Source organism: Dunckerocampus dactyliophorus, chromosome 20 (genome assembly GCF_027744805.1).
Source record: "Dunckerocampus dactyliophorus isolate RoL2022-P2 chromosome 20, RoL_Ddac_1.1, whole genome shotgun sequence".
Classification (NCBI taxonomy): domain Eukaryota; kingdom Metazoa; phylum Chordata; class Actinopteri; order Syngnathiformes; family Syngnathidae; genus Dunckerocampus; species Dunckerocampus dactyliophorus.
Genome location: NC_072838.1, coordinates 16546331 through 16566432, shown reverse-complemented (window position 1 = coordinate 16566432; position 20102 = coordinate 16546331). Strand labels below are relative to the sequence as shown.

At 44.1% G+C, this 20102-nt stretch overlaps 1 long non-coding RNA gene across 1 annotated transcript; it reads right to left on the bottom strand.

Annotated features, from left to right (window-relative positions):
• Window positions 1-1742: 1742 nt before the first annotated feature.
• Window positions 1743-19137, bottom strand: LOC129173497 (uncharacterized). The gene is made up of 4 exons (XR_008567238.1): window positions 17822-19137; window positions 16212-16256; window positions 8483-8565; window positions 1743-1889 (listed from the first exon to the last, which is right to left on the bottom strand). It is a non-coding gene; the product is annotated as an uncharacterized LOC129173497 (long non-coding RNA).
• Between the last annotated feature and the right edge of the window lie 965 nt (window positions 19138-20102).

Genomic DNA, 20102 nt, shown 5'->3' with positions numbered 1-20102 from the left:
TTGGAAGTGCCTCGGGTAGGAACTAAGATTCGGATTTACTTTGGTTCCTATACTCCTTTTAGACCGGAACTAAAATTTATGTAATATGTACAGTTGAAGAAAGTCGAATAATATTAAATATGCGTTAAATAATAGAATATATTATTATTATTATTATTATTATTATTAAGAGTTAAGAGTTAATAATACAATCTAGTAAAATTTGTTTTTGATAATGTGTCTTTATAGTAGCACATAAAACAGTAGCATTTTACTGTATACTACATATATATATATATATATTCTATTTACAAATATAAACAAAACAATTAAAATACTGTACAAGTGATGACTTTTTCAGTCAGTTTGTACATTTTGAAAGTTAATGTAGTGTACAATGGGAGTTGAATAGTTCGAATGTATATTAAATGTACAGTATATCAATATTAATATAATAAACATCCTGAATCATCCTGAGTTGATTTTAAGAAATTGGCAGACCGACCCGTTTGGGGTTTTGTGCAGATTATTTCATGTAATAATCTTAATCTCAATAATTTAAGGTCCAATATTAAGTGCCACAGCATGGTATCGACGTCTGCATATCAAAATTCCTACATAAGTATGCATAAAAACAAATATACAGTAATGAGTATGTGATCCAGCAACTTAGGACCATGCACTTATACTGCCCATGCTCTTTTGTTTCAACAGGGCCTTTACAACAGAGGAAAGTATATTGGCCAACAGAAAAATGTGTGAAAAATTAGTGGGATGCAGATAATGCTGCAGAGGTTATCAGCATGAGGGGGTGAGAGGTGAGGCCAGAGCAATGAGGTCAGAAACAATAAGGCAATTGCAGGAGGCAAGAGCGAGAGAAAAAGCTATATGCAAATAGTGCAAGGCAGGAGAAGAGACGTGTCAGCTCTGAAAGAAAGCGGCATGCGAGGAGGGGGGGAAAGACAGACGTGGCCGCGGGAAAGGAAAGTAGCGTTTGAGAGAGACAACCCCTGAGAGACTGCATGTTGAACCCACTGCCCCATCTCAGCCCGCCCTCCTCTTCTTCCCTCCCTCCCTCCTTGTGTGCTTTGCCATGGTTACCAGACAGGGCTCCCAATGCAGCCAGTTAATGTGTTTTTCAGCAGCGGGAGCGAGCTGGGTACTAATGTGTCTCAGTCTGGCTCCTGCACAATCAATGTCAACTACACCGGGAAGCACAAACACGCTGGGGCGACATGTCATTGAGGGTGTCAGTTTCACAAAAAGAAAGAAAAAGTGAGCGCGCCGCTTACATTTCTTCACCTGCCGATTCTGATGACTTGTTCAGTGTCACAAGTATGGTAAAATGTAGAGGAAAATCTGAAAACAACACTAAATATGCATTATATTCTTATATGAGAGTACAAACAAGTCTCTGTGTCCAAAAACACCATTTTAATCAGATAATATTCAGATACTGTGTGACATTACAATACATTTTTGAATCGCTGCATGAAAATATAAATATATTTAAATACATTTAAACACACCAGACATCGGGGTCCCCACCGTTGGCTGTCTTTTTTTGTGTTGGAAGCACAAAGGCCATCCAAGAGCTACTGCCCCCTTTAGGACATCCACGTCCTGTTTCCTTCAAGGTTTCAAAATGCAGTTGGGCGAGGACATTGTGGCCTGCGGATGCACCTGCGTGTGTCTTTGTTCCCAAGGACCTCACCTGTGACCTTTCATATCATCACAGGTTAAGGGTCTCAGGGACAACGAATCACGCTGAACACACCTTGTCCTCACTTACGATCGCAAAAAGGCGACATATGAGTCCCCGTGCTCCTAGAAAAGGATGCCGTTGCTCATTCCTGGTGTGCCACAGTCTGCGTCATTGCTTACTGCAGCGCCTGGATTGGATGGCGTCTCTGCAACAAGAAAAAAAGCCAACAAGTTAGATTAAACAGTTTAATTGCATTGTCATTGTTTTACAGCAGTCAAACAAAAGTGCCTCCTGCTGGCAGACAGTTGAAGTCAGCCATGCACAAAGGAACGTGTACAAACGTCATGTATGAATGCAGATATGACATATGGTAAGAACATACGGCCGGCCGCGCCATGTTGAGCTCAAAGTCGCGACGGCAGAGATGGCGGGCGCACATGCTCGGCTCAAGCATGAAATATCTCGCACAGCTGTGGCTCGAAGCCGCCGCAGACAAGGCTGTCGACTTGGATTTCCTGCAGGCCTTGTGATCTCCCAGGATTATGCAATCACTCCCCCATGACAGGAGATGCTCAGCCTTGAAGGTTTTTTTTTTTTTTTAACATGATTTACTCTTCCCCAGACAAAATAAATGTCACACAAGCCTGACGCCGCCAGATGCCACATGGAGGATGCGAGGCACGGCTGCATGTCAGAGATGTGTGCATGGCCAGGTGCGAGGAATAAAAGTGCCGCCCTCCGCTTCCTCTTTGTCTCTTTAGCATGATTTTCCTCCTGCCTCACTTTTTAAGAGCTCCTCTTGCTGAAACCTCTACCAAAAAAACCTCCACAATAATATGGCAGAAAAGACCGTGGAATGGTCGGTCATTCGTCGCGGCTTGTTCCCCGGCCCGTTGGTGTCATTTCCCGACTGGCCATTCGTCTTCCGTGTGTGCCTTTACGTAAACACATCTCTGCCACCACAAGACAGACACACACATACAACACAATACACCCGTACGATGAGCTATTGATCCGTTCTCCCCTCTGGGACAGAGGCAAGCGGGTAAAAAAAAAAAGAAGCAACGATTAATCCAGTAGTTGGTGACTGTTAAATCAAGCCTATATATTTAAATATATATTCCGCCCTGTCTTCGCGCTGGCTTGACACACACTATTCGCCTCTTATTGTCTCCCCTCTTGCTCTGATTTGTGCCCGTTTGCCTCTGCCAAGTCACACTAATCGCTAATTCTCCCTGGCGAGTCCGAGCAAGCAAGGTAGACTACACTATCACACACACGCACGATTGCTTTGATTCCATTATCTGGTACCAACACCATGTCCCCCCTCCTCCATCTATGACCACCTCCGTTCATAAATCTGTGTCACCTACATGCAACACACACACACACACACGCACACACACACACACACACACACGCAGATACTTATGCAAGCATGCAGCATCACCAGCTCTTTCTTCTTCTCTTGCCTCTCTGTCCCCGCCTCCCTCTGCTCCGTCTCATTTTCATCCTTCCCCCTCTCTCTCTCTCTCTCTCGCTCTCCCCCATCACACCACACTCTCTCTCCGACTCCTAACCCCTTCTGATTTTTTGCAGGCGTGACGTCCTGTCTCGCCCGTCTTGCAGTCTTGCGTTGACACAAAGGCGTGTGTCTTATCATTGTTGCTAGCGTGTGCGAAGGGTGAGGATGAGACACTGGTGGAAGGGTGTAGATGGACAGAAGGGGAGGGAGATGAGGTTGGATAAGGGGGGAGGAAGGAGGTGATTAACCTGCATGACCATGACATCCCTGCTAACTTCTCTAAAACTGTCCTCTAAAGTGCACAGTGCAATACACGTGATAAGAGAGGGTGGCTAAACAGTGAAATGAGTCCTAATCTTGGACTTTCCTGACAAAGCACACTAATGAATGTTTGTGACTGTGCAAGCTGCCTTTCCTTTGTGTGCACATGGAGAGAGTAGCGCCCTGCACAGATTGCTGATATATGCTCTTTTTCCCTCCTCGCTGGAGCGCTGCAACGCAATGCGGATACCCAGCGTCTGAGCCACTAGCCAGACACACTGGGGGGACAGAAAAAAGCGGGGAGGTAGGGAGGGGCGGCGGCTGAGGGTGCAGGGAGGCAGCAAGTTCATCACATACACACACACACACAGCGTGTTCCTGAGAACATAGTGAGCTCAACAACCTGTGAGGACATACAGAATAACAAAATCTCACGAGAGGAAGTCTTACATTAAAATTGTCCACCTTATCATGAAAACAATGTCCAATTAATGTAAGTGTTTGCAAAAAAGAGGCAAATACTGGACTGCAATGACGACTCAAACGGCACTGCAGAGGACATACGGAAAAAAAACAAACAAACACAACTTTCTGTATGAACAGCACCGAATGAGAGACAAAGTTGATCCGGATCAGAGCTGTAACAAAGGCGGAACATCAGCCGTATGGAAGGCTATTCTGAGTTTTGAGGTTTAACACCAGACACTCTCCCACCCTGTTGTGTTGAAAGCAACTGTCGCTGCCCAACAAGAATTCTATACCATTTGCTGGCACTCACGACATCATACATCTGATTATCAGGCCGCGGGACGCCGCTTTGCTTTGTCAAAGTGCACAAAGTTACAGCAATATGCCGCTTAACTGGCTTCTGAGGAAAAGGCACAAATGACGGCTCTTGTCTCATGAAGATCATGAAGGACGTGAAGGTGAGTTGTTAATATATATATATGTATTAATATGAATAATATATATACTGTATATAAAATGTATTTACCACTAATTTCCCTAGAGTCGATAAAGGAAATGTAAAGCCCGATTTTATCATTTTTTTGTGCTCATTTCTGCTTTACATTATTGGTTTGCATGGCCATAAAGCATCTTTGTTTCTCCGTTATGACTCCCTGTGATAACACATGCACCTTAAGGAATAAAAATGACACCCAAAGGCCTCTTTTTAAACATGTTCTCTAATAAAAAGCCTGACATCTTATATAGTGCCCTTGTCAGACTCGGTCTTCATACTCACCACTGAGAGAAGAATGCAAGGTGAAGGGGCGTGGGTGTGTGAAGACTTGGTGACACCGCAGGGAAAGCTAGAAGGTTGTACAGTTATCTCCAGGCTGTTTATGATGCGAAACCATACAACCAACTACCTCACGCTGCAGAGCACCTCCTATCTCTTCTTCTTTGTGCGTCCTCTTGGCCGTATCGACCTGGTTGCTAGTCTACACAATACACCAGCGGGTCATTCAGTAATAAGAATAATCAATAAGGACGAGTCCAGAATGATACAGTGAAATAAAAGCAGAAAAGCAAACATGCATTGGTTTTGTGGACTTGTCTCCCTCTTGTGGGTGCACGCAGAACTTGAGCGTGCGTCCCACCCTCCCACCTCCTACCTGAAGGCAAGGCGAGACCCCCTTCTGTCGGAACACAAAGACGAGCACTTAACCTGCAGTCGCTCACTGTAGGCGTCTGCCTGACCTACTTCTGCGAAGGGGAGCTGGAATCTTCCACGTCCTCAAAAGGCTCGATTCAGCACTACCGCGCGAGCGCTTCATTGTCATTCCAAGGTTCAAGTCCAACACAGCCCCCCCCACTCCACTGTTACCCACCCTCGCTCCGACTCAACAAACCACTCTCTAGATTCCTATTGTGGTTTTTTAGCACAGACGAGATGCTTCTGCTTGAAGGAACATAACCTCATGTTGTCGTTTGGTTTATTTATGAAGAGTCTTTTCATGTACAAAAGAATACACAGCATTCCACTGAAGTGAAGGTTAACTTCCTATTACACTTGTGAGACCATTCTTGGTGATGTCATTTGTCATTAAAATTAAGACAAAGTGTTTTACGTCTTACTGCTAATGGTGGTTAACTTATTTTTACACCTGTGTGATTGCTAAGAACAGCAATATGTTACTGAAAACATTGCCCTGAGCAATGGTTTTAGTACGGTTGGCTTGTTTTTACATTACCATTACTACAATTAACAATGTTCAAAAATAAGATTTGTCATTAAAGTTGAGACATTTAGGCCGTTAAGGGTGTTTTGTTGTTTTTATGTCTTAGTACTAAAAACGCTTATCTTATTTGAGTCTAGTACGATTGTTAAGGAATGTGAAAATGTTGCCCTTACCATTGCACGCAATAAAGGTTGAATTATGGCAACAGTTTTACCCTGGAACTGATTAAATGTGTCCACATCCTAGAACATATTGTACCTTATTGGGGTCTGTGTAACAAAATGCGATCTACCGCATGAGTGATGGGGAGAAGCAACACGGTGTTGTCATTCTCCTACTTTCCTCGCCGTAAATGACAGGTCGCACCCACACAGCCCACATCTAGGCGGGGCGATCGTCCGCAAAAGTGGCAAATTTGCCGTTGTTAGCGGTCAATGGCTGTGTTTTGACACCCCTCCTGTGTGCGCCCAGAGGAGTCATTGATTGCACGATCGCTGCCGCACAGCTGAGTTAGCGGGGGCCTCCTATTCAGTTCGGTCAATGCACCAAAAATACAAGTCTCACAAGGCTTCTCTATTCATTCCAGCCGGAGCCAAACAAGACAGGGAGCGCCGCGTCCCTGACTCCGCCATTGTGTTGGAGGCTTCACATTGGAGCATTATTAAATGAAAGTAGGTGTTAAGTGTAGCAGCTGCATATGCTTGACAGAGACAGGCTGCGTCTTCTTTTATTGGCGTGCTTCCAAACGCAAACTCATTCACCTCACCTCTCTGGACTGCCCTCTGCCACGCTATCAGCCCACCCTCCGCCTACCCTTCATTTCTTTCCCTGGCCCTCCTCTCACCTCTCTTGAGTAGCTCTCATTTGTCGTTCATAGCGGAATGTTTCAGGCCTCATCTTTTTACAACTTTCTTTCTCTGTTCTGCTCAAACAATCTCTCTCTGTTCATAACCACAAAGTATTCCTCCTTCATTCCCTTCAATCCACTCCTGCCCTCTCTAAACCTCGCCCTTGCCCCCCCCCCCCCCTCCCCCACCCACCCAACGCACACCCACGTCTCATTCAAAGTCAGATCACGCTTGAATGCGGCATGGTTGTGCCAATGCCAGCCAACTCTTTGCCAGTGTGGCTGGGTGGGAAGCCCCTGCGCCACAGGCCAGGGTGTTGGTACATGCTGGTGTCGGGTCATGAGAAGCTGGCTGATGAGGATTGTGCTTAAGCCTCTCTGCATTTAACCACCGGAGCCAGGCCAAACAATCTGCATCCAAATATTTCTTACGCGACCTCACTAAACAACAATTTAAGTGCGTTTCTAAAACACTATGAGGAAAAAACAGGTTAAGAAACCTTCTCTTAAAAAAAAGTGAAAGTCATAATAGCGTCACCCCTGGGTTTCACACCAAATAGGAAGAAAAAGTACAACTACAAGACAAAGTGATGATGATAAATGACTACTTTATTGTAATACTTGATTCCCGCAACATTACTACTGTTTTGTGCAATTAATAATAATAAATGTATTAATTTTAACCTAATATTACCACTTCATTTGAGTAAAATTACTCACTTTTTTGAGTTACATTACGACTAAATCTCTCTCAAAATTACTACTTATTTTTCAGTTTATTTTGGTAAAAGTAGGGCTTTATTTTGTTAAATTACAAGCGTTCTCCCCTAATGTTAGGGCTAACGATACAATTTTAGTCTAGTAAAAGTGCTCCTTTTTACCTAAAAGTTAATATTACAACTCTGGTTATAATACTACTTTTTTTGTACAATTTTAACTATTCTTTTGGTGACATTACTGCTTTTTGGAAATATTAAATTTATTTTACGTAACATTACATTATTCTCATAATTTTTTACTTTATGCTCGTACAATTATTTGTTTTTTCTTTTCTTCCAGTACTCCTATAATTCCACTCCCAGTGTCCTACATCTGTATTTTAGAAGCCCATCTCATCTTTTCGTATTCACTTAAACAAAAACGTCCTGCATGCTCAGCTTGCCATCCTCACTCAGCTGTCTCCACTAACAGAGGATGCAAACCTGCAATGTTCATGCATCTTCTCAGTGAGATGCAAAAAAAATAAATATCCACAAACCGGAATGTGATTGTGTCGTGCAATTATTTTTTGTGCCGCAAGAAAAACATCTCCTCGTATCTTATTTACAAAGGCAGAAAACATTACCATGGGAACGCACCACCAGGCGAACTCAATGACTTGGCATGATGCCCGATGGTTGCTAGGGCACTGTTGTCAAGAGCTACTGGGTTGTGCGTGCACGCATGTCCTGTGTGTGTGTCTGTGTGTGTGAAAATGCATGATGGCGTATATTTGTGACGCACGCAGCAGGTCCGAGCTTAGAAACGAACCGTTCAATATAATGTTCTTTCACACTGATACAGGCTTTTCTAGGGGCTCAATGGGACATTATTCAACAAGAAGAGTTTTTTTGTAGAGTAGTTGACAAATGATGACAAGCACCTTTTGTTGGGTAGTAAATATTTATCCTTTATGTTGGTAGCTAGTGCATGTGCTTGCCGATGGGAAACCATGCAAGCGGCTACTGTGGTGTTAACTTTTGCGATTTGTTTTGCAGCACAAACATAATGAGTCCCCACTTTAGTAATGACTGCGCTAAATGCAGCCCATTTACTATAACTCATGAGAATTAATACAAAAGAGTCTTCTTGATTCTGTCTATTTAACCGCTCTGATCTTGGCCTCCTTCTTGCGCTCTCTCTCTCTCTCTCTCTCTGCTCTGGCTTTTCAAAGAGTGCGTATCAATGGGAATAAAACTAATTTTGCCAAAGCAAATTACCTCACAAGCAGATTCTAGCTTTGAGGATTTTCCCATGGCTCGTCTCACTGGGGGATCTTCTCTTCTGGTTGACCGCTGCATTCCTGAAATCAGCAGAGCATCACGCACGTTATTAGCATAGCACAGGACAGAAAGAGCAACAATAACAAACACATTGAACCATGGAATTGTAAATAAATCAAGGCCCCCACCCCAGCACTCTTAAACACCACCATCTCAGCTTTAATCTTGCTTCTGCCTCGCTTGTCCTGTTCCAGTAATCATAAAAGTAAAGCGCGGCGTACATAATTAAATTAGTACGGACAATCCCCGATTAGCACAAAAGGAATGAATAGAAAGTCAGACGCTTGCGACATAAGAAACGTATTGAGAATGAAAGGGATTAACAAAGTGGGAGATAATGGAGAGAAAGAACACTGTGCTATCAACAAAGCATGCATGGGAGATGGGGGGGGGGGAGAACTACATGTACAGCAGAGACAGTTAAGGACAATGCTAATGAATAATACATTAATGTTGCTGGAAAATATAACCCAAGATGATAAATTAAACATCCACTGCAGACACCATAAATACCAGCATTGTGTCAGTGTGGGCTGGATCATTCTTACACATGTACATACATTAGGTGGAATACCACTGGGGAGGAAACATGGAAACACCTTTGTCCCCACATCCTTTGAACTCAAAGCCAACTGAGCCCAGCCGTGTCCTGAAATGAGGGCAGAGGGCAGGACAAACAGTCTGTCGTCATGGCAACACGTAGGAAATGGTTGATTAACCTGTCGCAGGCTACGGAATGTCAAGACGCAAGGGCATTCTGATGACCTTGTGTATCATCGTATATTAGAACAATCAATAACGTATCAGGAAGCCTGAGGATAGCAAAGTAGCTTTACTGCCTGGGACCACGCGTGCAATGAAACAGACAAAAGCTGCTAAACTGAATAGCTTGAATGGCTGCCGCATCAATGATCCTAATGAGCAAACATGTGAAATGGACGGCGGCTGCAATCGCCGCCTTGCCGGTGTCTGTGTTTTCATCTCACTCCTGAGGTGTTGGATCAATATGCAACCCTTTGTATGTCATTAGTTTGTCTGACGGCTGAGATGAACGCCGTCTGCTGTGCAACCTGTATGCATATTAACCTGGCTGCTAGTCTTGGTGTACAAACGAGTGAATTTCAGCTGCTCTTGATGCTAACCCTACATGTGCAAGTGAGTGAGGTCTGTGCACGCATTGGTGTGTCCTTGTGTTTGTCCATTGCGGCAGAGGGTGGAGTGGAGGATCAATAGGAAACAAATGAATTCAGATCAATATGAAGCTGGAGAGAGAGAGAGAGGGAGGGAGAGAGAGAGAGAGGAGAGATTGAAAGTGAGTGGTGTGATGCCTGTGATGTGTTAGCACTGCACACAAATTTCTGCAATAATCGTCACTATTTGTTTCTTTATTTTTAGTGCGATGATGACTGAGGAGTTTAGAAGGTCGCGTATGCTAACAACCAGGCGTCTCACCGGGGAGACATCTGCTACTGTCAAAAGTGAACTTTTACCCCTTTTTTTCCCCCAACGCTGTTCATGAATAACGGAGCAGGAAGACTGTTTCACCCCAAGCGTGTCGGGAGGCAAGGGATTTAACGCTGAACTTTAACTCCCGTTTGGGTCGAACTTGACATTCACAAGTAAACCTGAAATGGCTTTGTATGTTTTCGTTGTTCAGCCGCAAAGGTAACAATCTTGAGCAGCGTTTCAAGCTTACACGCGCTAACTCAATTCAAATGACATTTTAACTAAGCATTTGACTATTGTAGCTGTCAGCTGGTGAGAGTAGCCATCATTGACATTGATCAGATCATATCTATTGACTGCATTGAAGTGAGGATTTCTGTCAATGCCAAAATCACATCAGAGATACTTAAGCTCGACAGCATTTCCCTGCCATTGTTAACGGGACTGCTCAGCTTTGCGGATCTTCTCCTGCCTCGGCCGAGAGATCAAAGCGTGGAGAGCCATCTGGGAGTCGGAAGTGAATGAGACTTTGAAGTGATGGCGGCGAAAAACAAACACGCAAGAGCTGAGTGCTTGTAAACCTGCACTCGCTTCTGATTGTCTGCTCAAGGTTCTTCTTCCTTTTCGTTGGTAAATGCCTCGGTTAGCTTTGAGTGCAAGTGTACGTGATACCTGGGAGAAATTATGATTGGAGCGTAATTGCCGGGGGTGGCCTTGAAATAGACGCTTTGGACGTTTCCAGTCTCAGATCTGAAGAGCATCAGATTAAATGTTACATCCACGTACTTATTGTTCACCTTTCCAAGCATTATATAAGCACTTGATTTCATTTATTTAGCACGGGGTGGGAAATGTAGGAAATTCCCCTATGTCAAATTTGTATTGAACAAGACACGCATGAGCCACTGTTCATCCCAAATGGCACTTGATAACGCCACAGAGCTCCTTCATGGAAGCCCTTTTGGATCGGCGCAGACGCGGAGAGAGAGGACATGCACCAGCTTATCAATCAGACCACAGCATGGAAAATAACGTCTCAAGTGGCGAGCTCAGCGGTCCTTCCACTAGATCAGTGCCGCTCATTTCTCTTCCCTTGTTGAACTCACACTATCATTTTCACCTTTGCCAATTTCGCACCACTAGTAAAGTTGAGAAGACGGTGGCCATGGATACAAAAAGGAGGTAGAGAGGGGGAGGCAGTGGGCGAGGCGAGGATGCTGCAGACAGGAACGGGAGGATGCTAGGTGGCGAAAAAGGCTGCAGCGATGACTGTTGATTAATCTGATTAGTTGTATTTACAGGAAAATACTAATCACCAACTTAGCTTGAAAGCGTATAGAGGGAATGAAATATTACATTTTTAAGTACGTCTCTGACAAAGGGAGTGAGAGAGAAAACCTCAGGCAGTGATTTACACTCAAACGTCCCCCCCCTCAACCCCGCCTCGCTCATCTGTCTCTCTGTCCCCATGAGCTGCTATTCTGTGAGTCCCATCGCCGTCTTTCTGTATCGCCCGGGCCTTTAATGTGCTTTGGCGTGTGTTAGCTGCGGGTGCTAGTGTGTGCGCGCTGCAGCCGGCGTCCTACAGACAGGTCACGGGGACATCTGAAGCAGGCGCAATGTTGTCTATGACATCACCGCGGCACTGCTGCTACTCGTGTCTCACCTTGCCGCACTGTCTGAACCTGTGGTGCATTCGATGGCAGGGAGCACAAACACATACTGTACATCCTTGTCATATATCATATATCAATATTAGGGGTGTCACGAGACACTCAGCTGACAAGACGAGATGATACACAAGATTGGGTCTACAAGAACGAAATGAGATGAGATTTTAACATTACTTTTGAGAAAAGTAGAATGGAAAAAATATAAAAAATATATCGCAATGTAATAATTCTACTACGTTACTTTGCATTGCTCTCTCACAATGCTACACTCTACTGTGCTGTGTGTATGCTAGCGGCCCCGCCCCCCACCCACTGAGACAAAGAGACTGTACGACTGACAAAAGGACTCACTCTGTTCATGCCGTTGTTCTATAGAACAAATGTGCCAAGGTGCTGAAACCAGTGCACAGAGTGAAGCCTCTCCATGCCTGTTTGGAAGTGGGAGACGAGGCAGACAGGCATATACATATAATAAATTGAGGCCAGCAAAATTATTAAATTATTGAGTTTATCTTCATTTATTGTGTGATTAATTCATTTATTTATCATATTTATGTATTACCTATATGAGGACACCCCTAAGCAATAGAAATATAATTCTAGATTATATACAGCAAAAATCTTGGATGATGGATGGAATGTTGTCAGTCACTGAGTTTGTAGCAAACTACGACCATGTGTGAAATGAAACCATATATTCTCAGCAGGTATGCCGCAGGTAAAAGTCACATGTTTGTGGTTGGTAGCGTGACGCGGGCAGCCAGAGAATCTTCAGCCTCCAGATATGACTGATGATTTGCATGGACCTTAAAATGTGCAGGTGTATGCTTGTTCCTGCAACTGTGTCAAATCATCACATCTGTCCATCGGTGTAAAAGAAAAAAAAAAAAAAAACCTGGTGAGGTGGCGGGGGTCTGGCTGGCCCCCTGTTGTCAGGCATTGAGGGAATGTGGCTCTACAATGTCCTTGGCTTGGGAATACAGATAGCTTATATGAAGCATGCATGAAGTCCCTATGTGTGTGTGTGTGTGTGTGTGTGTGTGTGTGTGTGTGTGGATACGGCACATAAATGATAAATGACCAGCACAACTAGGCACCATATGCATGCTACCACGTTGCATTAATTACAAATAGGGCATGTACATTTCCTTGCAACCTCTCACTGTATCCTAACTTAATGCACCACTGAAAAAGGCAGCAAAGTGTACGGACTGAGGTGTGACAGGTAAAAAAAAAATAAAAAAAAAACAGAACTGGAGAAAAAAGTAGACGGTGGCAGGTAAATGACAGAGTGAGCAGCATGAAGAACACGGGGTAAAGTAGGACAAGTGAAATAGATTGCGTGACTGAAAGACAGACAGATTAACTAACAGAGGCAGACAAAGAGCGAGCGTCAAGAACAAAAGATGGTGGAAGGAAGGAGAGAGGGAGCGACGTGGCGCAGGACGGCGAAGAGAGAGACGAGTGAGTCGACAAGGGAGTCGGTGAGACGCGGGGTGGCGTGCTAAAATAGGTGGCAGACTCCCCGTCAGCGCGGTGACCTAGTCGCGTGGGGCTGAGGAATTCTCCCCGGACACATTCCTCTCAGATGTTAACCCATGCCAAACCACCACTGCATACTGCGGAGCCTTGCAGAGCTTCTGCGTAAAAAAAAAAAAACATGATCTACAACATTGGCGCCGAACCATTTTGAGCACGATATCAAATTAAAACACTGTATAAAACGCACAAAACGAATACCAACTCACCACCAGTGCGAGAGAAGATGATACTCGGTGTGCATGAGTGTGTTCATTTTGCTGCCCAGTCTTGTTTTAGTAGTGGTCAGCGCCGAAAAGGTAGGCGTTTAATCCAAAATAACAGAACAACAAACTTCTCTACGCAAACAACAGACAAGATATGAGGCACATTAGTATGCCAGGAAACAACAAAACCACATTTTAAAGGGCTGCTGTCACAATTCGGTTTGAATTACAACGTTAAAGGAAAAGTACGCTTTTTTGGAATTTTGCCCATCATCCACAATCCTTATGTGAGACATGAACACACGTCTTTCTCTTTTCTGTGCGTTCTAAAGATATAAAAACAGCTAAAAAGAGGCAGCTAAGAATGCACGTAATGGTACGCACCTATTCCGCATATAAAGCCTCCTGAAAAAAAGCACCAACTACGCTCCATTTACATAATGTGACCTGAATATTCACCAAGCTATAGCAACATTGTTATTATTACTGTTATTAACACTGTTACGCCGAAGGACTACGTTACTGGCGTAGTGACACCTCGCCACACCACTTATTATTAAATAAAAGAAAACAAATGATTTCCAAAATGGGATATACATTTATATTGACTTTGACGTAGTTAATAACAAAATTGAAAAGGTAAGTGTCTACTGATATATCTATTGCATCTGAATGTGGAGCGCTCCGTGGGTGGGGCCGAACCGGGCTGCAGCCCAGTGCTGGGGAATCCTTGATGTATAAAATATCCGAGCAGAATGCACATGATGCTGATATCACGCAAAGGTATGCGGGAAGAATACCTTGCTTCGAATGAACAAATGCTGCGCATTATTGTGAAAATCAAATAAATGACCGGCGGCTTATTCCCAACATACTTCCTGACTGTACAGCAAATCTCTGAGCAAATATCTTCAACCGTGGAACTATAAGTCAAAGTACACAGTTCAAGCATCTGTGAATCAACAGCTTGTGTGCCTGGAGACAATGTGTGTGGTGTGTGTGGGATCCTGCAAAAACACATTGTGAAAATATCAGCACAAGAAGGGCTCTATTGTGTCGCCCAGGCAGAATGCAACTCTTCTTCCTCTGCGGCTGCTGCTTGACCGGGGGCATGCGGGGTGACATCAGCACAAAGATGAAAATGTAATGTGAGGCATCGCCAAAGCTGCCTGCAATGCGAGACCACAGGCTGCTCTTTATAGACTTTTCAAATCCTGATAATGGGGATGTGACCAACGGATGACCCTTGGGCTAAGATGGGTCCCAGTATTTCACTTTTTTTGGTCTCAAATAGGCATGCTGGGGAAAAAATGGCAGCTTGTCTGCTGGCGGCCTTCACTGATAATAGGACACGTGTGTGCTCACATATCTGCAAGCTTAATCACGACAGAATGACTAAGGGAGGAGTAATTCAATTATACCAATGGCACATTGACGTTTCGATCCGACTGCTGAGTTCCATTAAGCAAAAACCTTGGTCAGTAAAGAACTCCATTTTGCACTAAACTTAACATTAGAGCCATTTCCACGCAGCAAATACTGAGAGGAGGAAATGTAGGTTGTGAAGCTTTGTGACGCTACCAAGGGTACCAGTATTGTCAAAGACCACTAATGTGATAACCATAGAAACAGAAATGGAACTTATTGTGATGTAGAAGTCTGGCAGCATAACAATATAAAGGTGATTATTTAAAAAGGATATTACGATCGTCTCTTGTTTATCGCAGTTAATCAAGACTCGACCACGCTAAGTGAATTTCAACGAAGTACTGTAGGATTCAATATTAATAAATGGAAAATTTTCCTTGTTAACCCATAGAAAACCTGTTTATAACTTTCTAAATACAAGTTTTAACATTATTAGAGCCCTGTAGACAAGAAATAACACCCCTATAGTCACTTTACACTACACTCTATTAGTCTTTGTTTATATCATATTGCGCAGGCTACGGGATCACTGCATGGACAACAGACAACCGCTGCTAGCATTGCAAGCTACCAACCTAACTAGTTAGCCTCTCCAATTTAATTATTCTAAACTTAAAGGGTTGTTCGGATTTTTTGACATGAAGTTGTATGACATCCCCGTCAGCAGTGTACTACATCAACGGTGACTTACTCCCAACATGGTCCCGCGAGTCCAGTTCTGGTTGGATTTCCGTGACGAGGAACATAGTTCCTCTTAGTCGCTGGGAAGTAAAGAGTTTGGCTTCTCAAAACAATATGCGTTCAAAAGACTAATACATTTGCATCAAAAAATGCCTCCTCGAGAAAATTAGACTAATAATCTGACTAGAACTGGACTCGCCTACTGACTGAAGCCTACTGACCTGAATACTGCATATAACTTGTTTTTCAATATTTTTTGACTAATAATAGTCCATAGTCCATCCATCCATCTTCTATGCCGCTTATCCTCATTAGGGTCGCAGGTATGCTGGAGACTATCTCAGCTGACTTCGGGCGAGAGGCGGGGTACACCCTGGACTGGTCGCCAGCCAATCGCAGGGCACAATAGTCCATAGTCAACTACGAAACAGTGATCATTAATTCATTAGTTATTTTTTGGGAAAAAAAAACGTGATATATTGAGGGAGCGATATTCAAACCGTGATATAGCTGGAGACGACTGCATACTGGTATGTCGATAATGACTAAAAATGTATTCATGTGTAAAAATTAATCCAAAAAAATTTTATTGGGTAAAAATTTGTAAAATATTTCAATAATTGCCCTGTAAAATATATGAAAATGCTTATTTTCTTAAGTATAACAGATAAAAGTAGAGTAAATTGTTCTTACCTGACGACAAGCTTGTCCTCAGAGGGGTTGTGTTGAAGGCCCAATCTGAAAAATAAACAAAAAACAAAAAGTAACTTACTACCATACTACCAGTTGAAATTCTAATGCTAGATGCTACAAGAATGACGTAGGCACGCCATTGCTGGCTTTATTGTTTACTGCAGTTATGTTCCTGACGTACTGACAATGGAAAAAATGCTTCTCTCTGAAACGAAAGTAAAGGATAAAGAATAAAAATGTTGAAATTTAAGAAGGAAATACCAAATGGAAGTATAGCATAAGATGTGATGCTGTTGAGTGAGTAAAGTGGATAGACAGTAGTAATAAGCATGTTCAAGTATGATGGATGGGCGAACAAACCCACACGAGGCTTACATATATCCCTCGACACTAAAGCGAGAAGACACACAAGCAAACAATCACTTAACAGGTGTGTTGTCTGGTTGCGCCACTGTCATGTGACAAAATGGCACAAACAATTACTGAGGTGTTGGGCGGGCCGGGAAATCCATGTTTATCGTTTGTAGAGCAGATATCCAAAAGAATTAGCTGAGAAGCATACAGTTTTACTGGGGGAGCGCCAAGTTGAGGATTTACAACCAACAGCAGCATAAAAACAGTGAGGTTGCAGAGTCTTTAGGTGTCAGGCAATGCACATGTGTGAAGTCTCCTTATGCAGCAGGGGCCTCTTTCCCTTTAAGGCCCAGGTATTCGCGAGTGTGCTGACCCTGCCACTGAGTTCATTCCATAAGCAGACCCATATAGCTTCTCCTCCAGAGCCCCCGGATCACGAGCCTGCTGCGCTGCTGCCGCCTTGGTTATGTAAGATTACATAACAGCAGGTCTGTCTGAGCAATATTTCATAACCTGGGGGTGCCACAACACCGACACTACCCACCAAATCCCCTCAGGAATGGATTCAGAGGTACCAGAGGTTGCTTCGGGAGTTAAAAAAAAAAAAGAAGAACTGCAAAAACAAACACGGTCTCTAGGGGCGGTTATCTCACTTAACCTTCGAGCTGAAATTTCCCAGCCGTCGAAAGTCGGGTATCGAACCCGTTGGTTTTCTTGTGTGGCGGTCACAGAGAGGTCGAGGTCAGGACGCCACTAAACAAAAGCTATCCGCCTCGCTTGGCTTATCACGGCATCCAGAAATGTCAGATCACGGTGTACTAATCAAATCAAAATCACTCAATGCGAATGAAGCCAGCGCACACTTAGGGACAACATAATGAGAGAAGTAGGCCAGCAACTGCAAGCTAACGGTCTCCTGTTTGGATGGCTTTTTGTTCTCCCAACTTTTACTGACTACATTAATACAGATCATGAATGAGGGGAGCAAGCACATGTACACGTACAGTAGCACATGAGCCAGCCAGGGAGAAAAGGGAACGAACAGAGATGCCAGGAGGTAGGGCTAAATACGACATGGATGAAGCATGAGGGGACAATAGCAGACAGCTTTTATCCACGGCTACAAAGCAATTTTACCCACATCTTTACACATCCGATATGCGACATTCGTTCCCATCAGACACCGCTCCGCATTTTAAACCGTTTTGAAAATGAAAACTTGACAAAAGTGAAATGCGAAAGAATACCGGCCTTACCTTATTGAGTTCAGTCGTTAGTGAGGACAGATAGGCGATAAAACTGATGAAGAAGAAGAGCAGCAAGGGAGGAGATATAAAAAAAAAAAAAGACTGAATGAGGCCGCATCCTTCCTCCTGTCAATCCAGTGATTTTAATTCTGTTATTTTGAAAAGTCGAACCGTCACGCGTGTGCGCCGACCTCCAGACGATGAACGCAGATAAATGGATGCACGTAAATGCGGACACGCACCCCGGCCTCCACCTCCCCCCCTCCCCTCACCCATCCCCAAAAAAGTGGGCGCTCTCGCTGGTGATCTCCCCCGCTTCGCCTGTTCAAAGCCTTCGTGTAAATGTGAGCGGAGCTAATCCAAATTCGAGGAGGAAGAAGACGAGATAGATGCACGAGATGGATGACAGAGGGGGGATTTTTTTTGTTTTTTAGACAAAAAGAGGAGTGTGGATAGTGGTTCTACTCACGAATGCATGAGGTGGTCACCACAGAAGAATTTCTTGATGATGGTGCTTTTTTTTTCCCTTTTCCCGCGATTTTGCAGATTCCTACCTAGTCGTCCCCTACTGGTCGCCTCCCCCCTCTACCACACACACACACCCTCCTCGCTTTCTCTCCTCCCTCCCATTTTTCCTCACCAGTGCCGGTACTCTTTTCTCCTACCTCTCTCTGCAAGACCACGCTCTCCATTTTCTCCTGACTAAAAAAAAAGGCATGTGACCTAACAAGGAGTCAATCCTGCATATATTTAAGGAGTGCCATGCATTAGCCTATCTCCGTATGTGAGGTGGCGACGGTGGTAAAAAGAAGGAAAAAGAGCCCAGCCTGACGTGCTCGGTCTTCAGGGAAAGTGGATAGTAGGAACAGCGTGAAGGGGAAGGAGTGAGAAGGAGTCCTCAGTGTGTGTGTGTGTGTGTGTGTGTGTGTGTGTGTGTGTTGGGAGGTGGGAGGGGAGAGAAACAAGAGCTAGGGAGAAGAAGAGAAAGAGAGAGAAATATCCAGCAGGGAGGGATAGAGGAGGAGTGTGTCAATGGAGGGAGGAGGAGGAAGAAGAAGGGGGGATACATAATTTTTTACCTCCTTTACCGTAGTTTGCACTTCTTCATTCCGTCTTTTTGTGAAGGAAACGGAGAATAGGGAGAAAGGAGCACGGTGGGCTTTTGTCCCCTTTTTCTGGTTTCCTTTCGCCCGCGTCTATTCATTTTCTTCACGTGCACTTGAACTCAAAATCTTGTCTGCTTCCCCTCCCCTCCAATCGTTCTCTCCCTCCGTCTCTCTCTCTCTCACTGCGCATCTGTGTGTGTCTGCCTTGCTCGCTCACTCTCTGGAAATAGTCCTAGCAGGCAGGAGAGAGGGAAAAGGAGAAGGCGAGGGGGACAAAAAAGGGGAGCGAGACGTCGACTGGGGGGAGGGGAATAAGACGGACAGAGAGCATAGTGTGTGAGCGTGTGTACGTTTGTAAACACACTAACTTTACATGTTTCAAAAGGGATGATGTTAGCATGCTAAACAGCCATGTGCAATTGGATAATGCACAGCTACTTGGGGGTACAAAGCGTCTTCATATGTATTCATTTATAAATGAAAATGATGGGTCACTTCCAAGGTCACATTCCAAAACATTTTCTTTGTCACAACCTTTGATAAAGTGCAATAAAAGCCTAACAACACAGGAGCTCTCAACAGGCGGCCTGTGGTCACCTGCTGATATTTGTGGACCCTGAGCTGAACAAGAGACACCTTCACTGTCAACAGAACAGTCTCCGGACACTCGGTTCACGAGACGAGACAAGACACGATATTGGGTCTGCGAGATTGAGACCAGACGAGATTTTAACATTACTTTTGAAAAGTACAAGAGTACATTCTTTACACTGTACTCTTTACTTGCAAATCTTGCTTGTTTGCTGCTGTAACAAGTAAATTTCCCCGCTGTGGGATAAATAAAGTACATACATACATACGTACATACAAGGAAAAAAATATCAAAAATGTATGACAATATACTGTACTGCAATCTACTCATTTAATTTTTACTACGTTACACTCTTTTGCACTCTGTGTGCATACTGGCGGCCCCGCCTCCACCCACCGAGACAAAGAGACTGTATGACTGACAAAAGACCTCACTTGGTCCATGCCGTTGTTCGAGGGAACAAACGCGCCAGGGTGGTGAAACCAATGCACAGAGTGAACCGCTTCCTTCCTGCCCGTTTGGAGGCGAGAGACGAGTAAAACAGACAGGCATGCGCATGGCAATACAATCCTCATCAAAATGTTAAGACCAG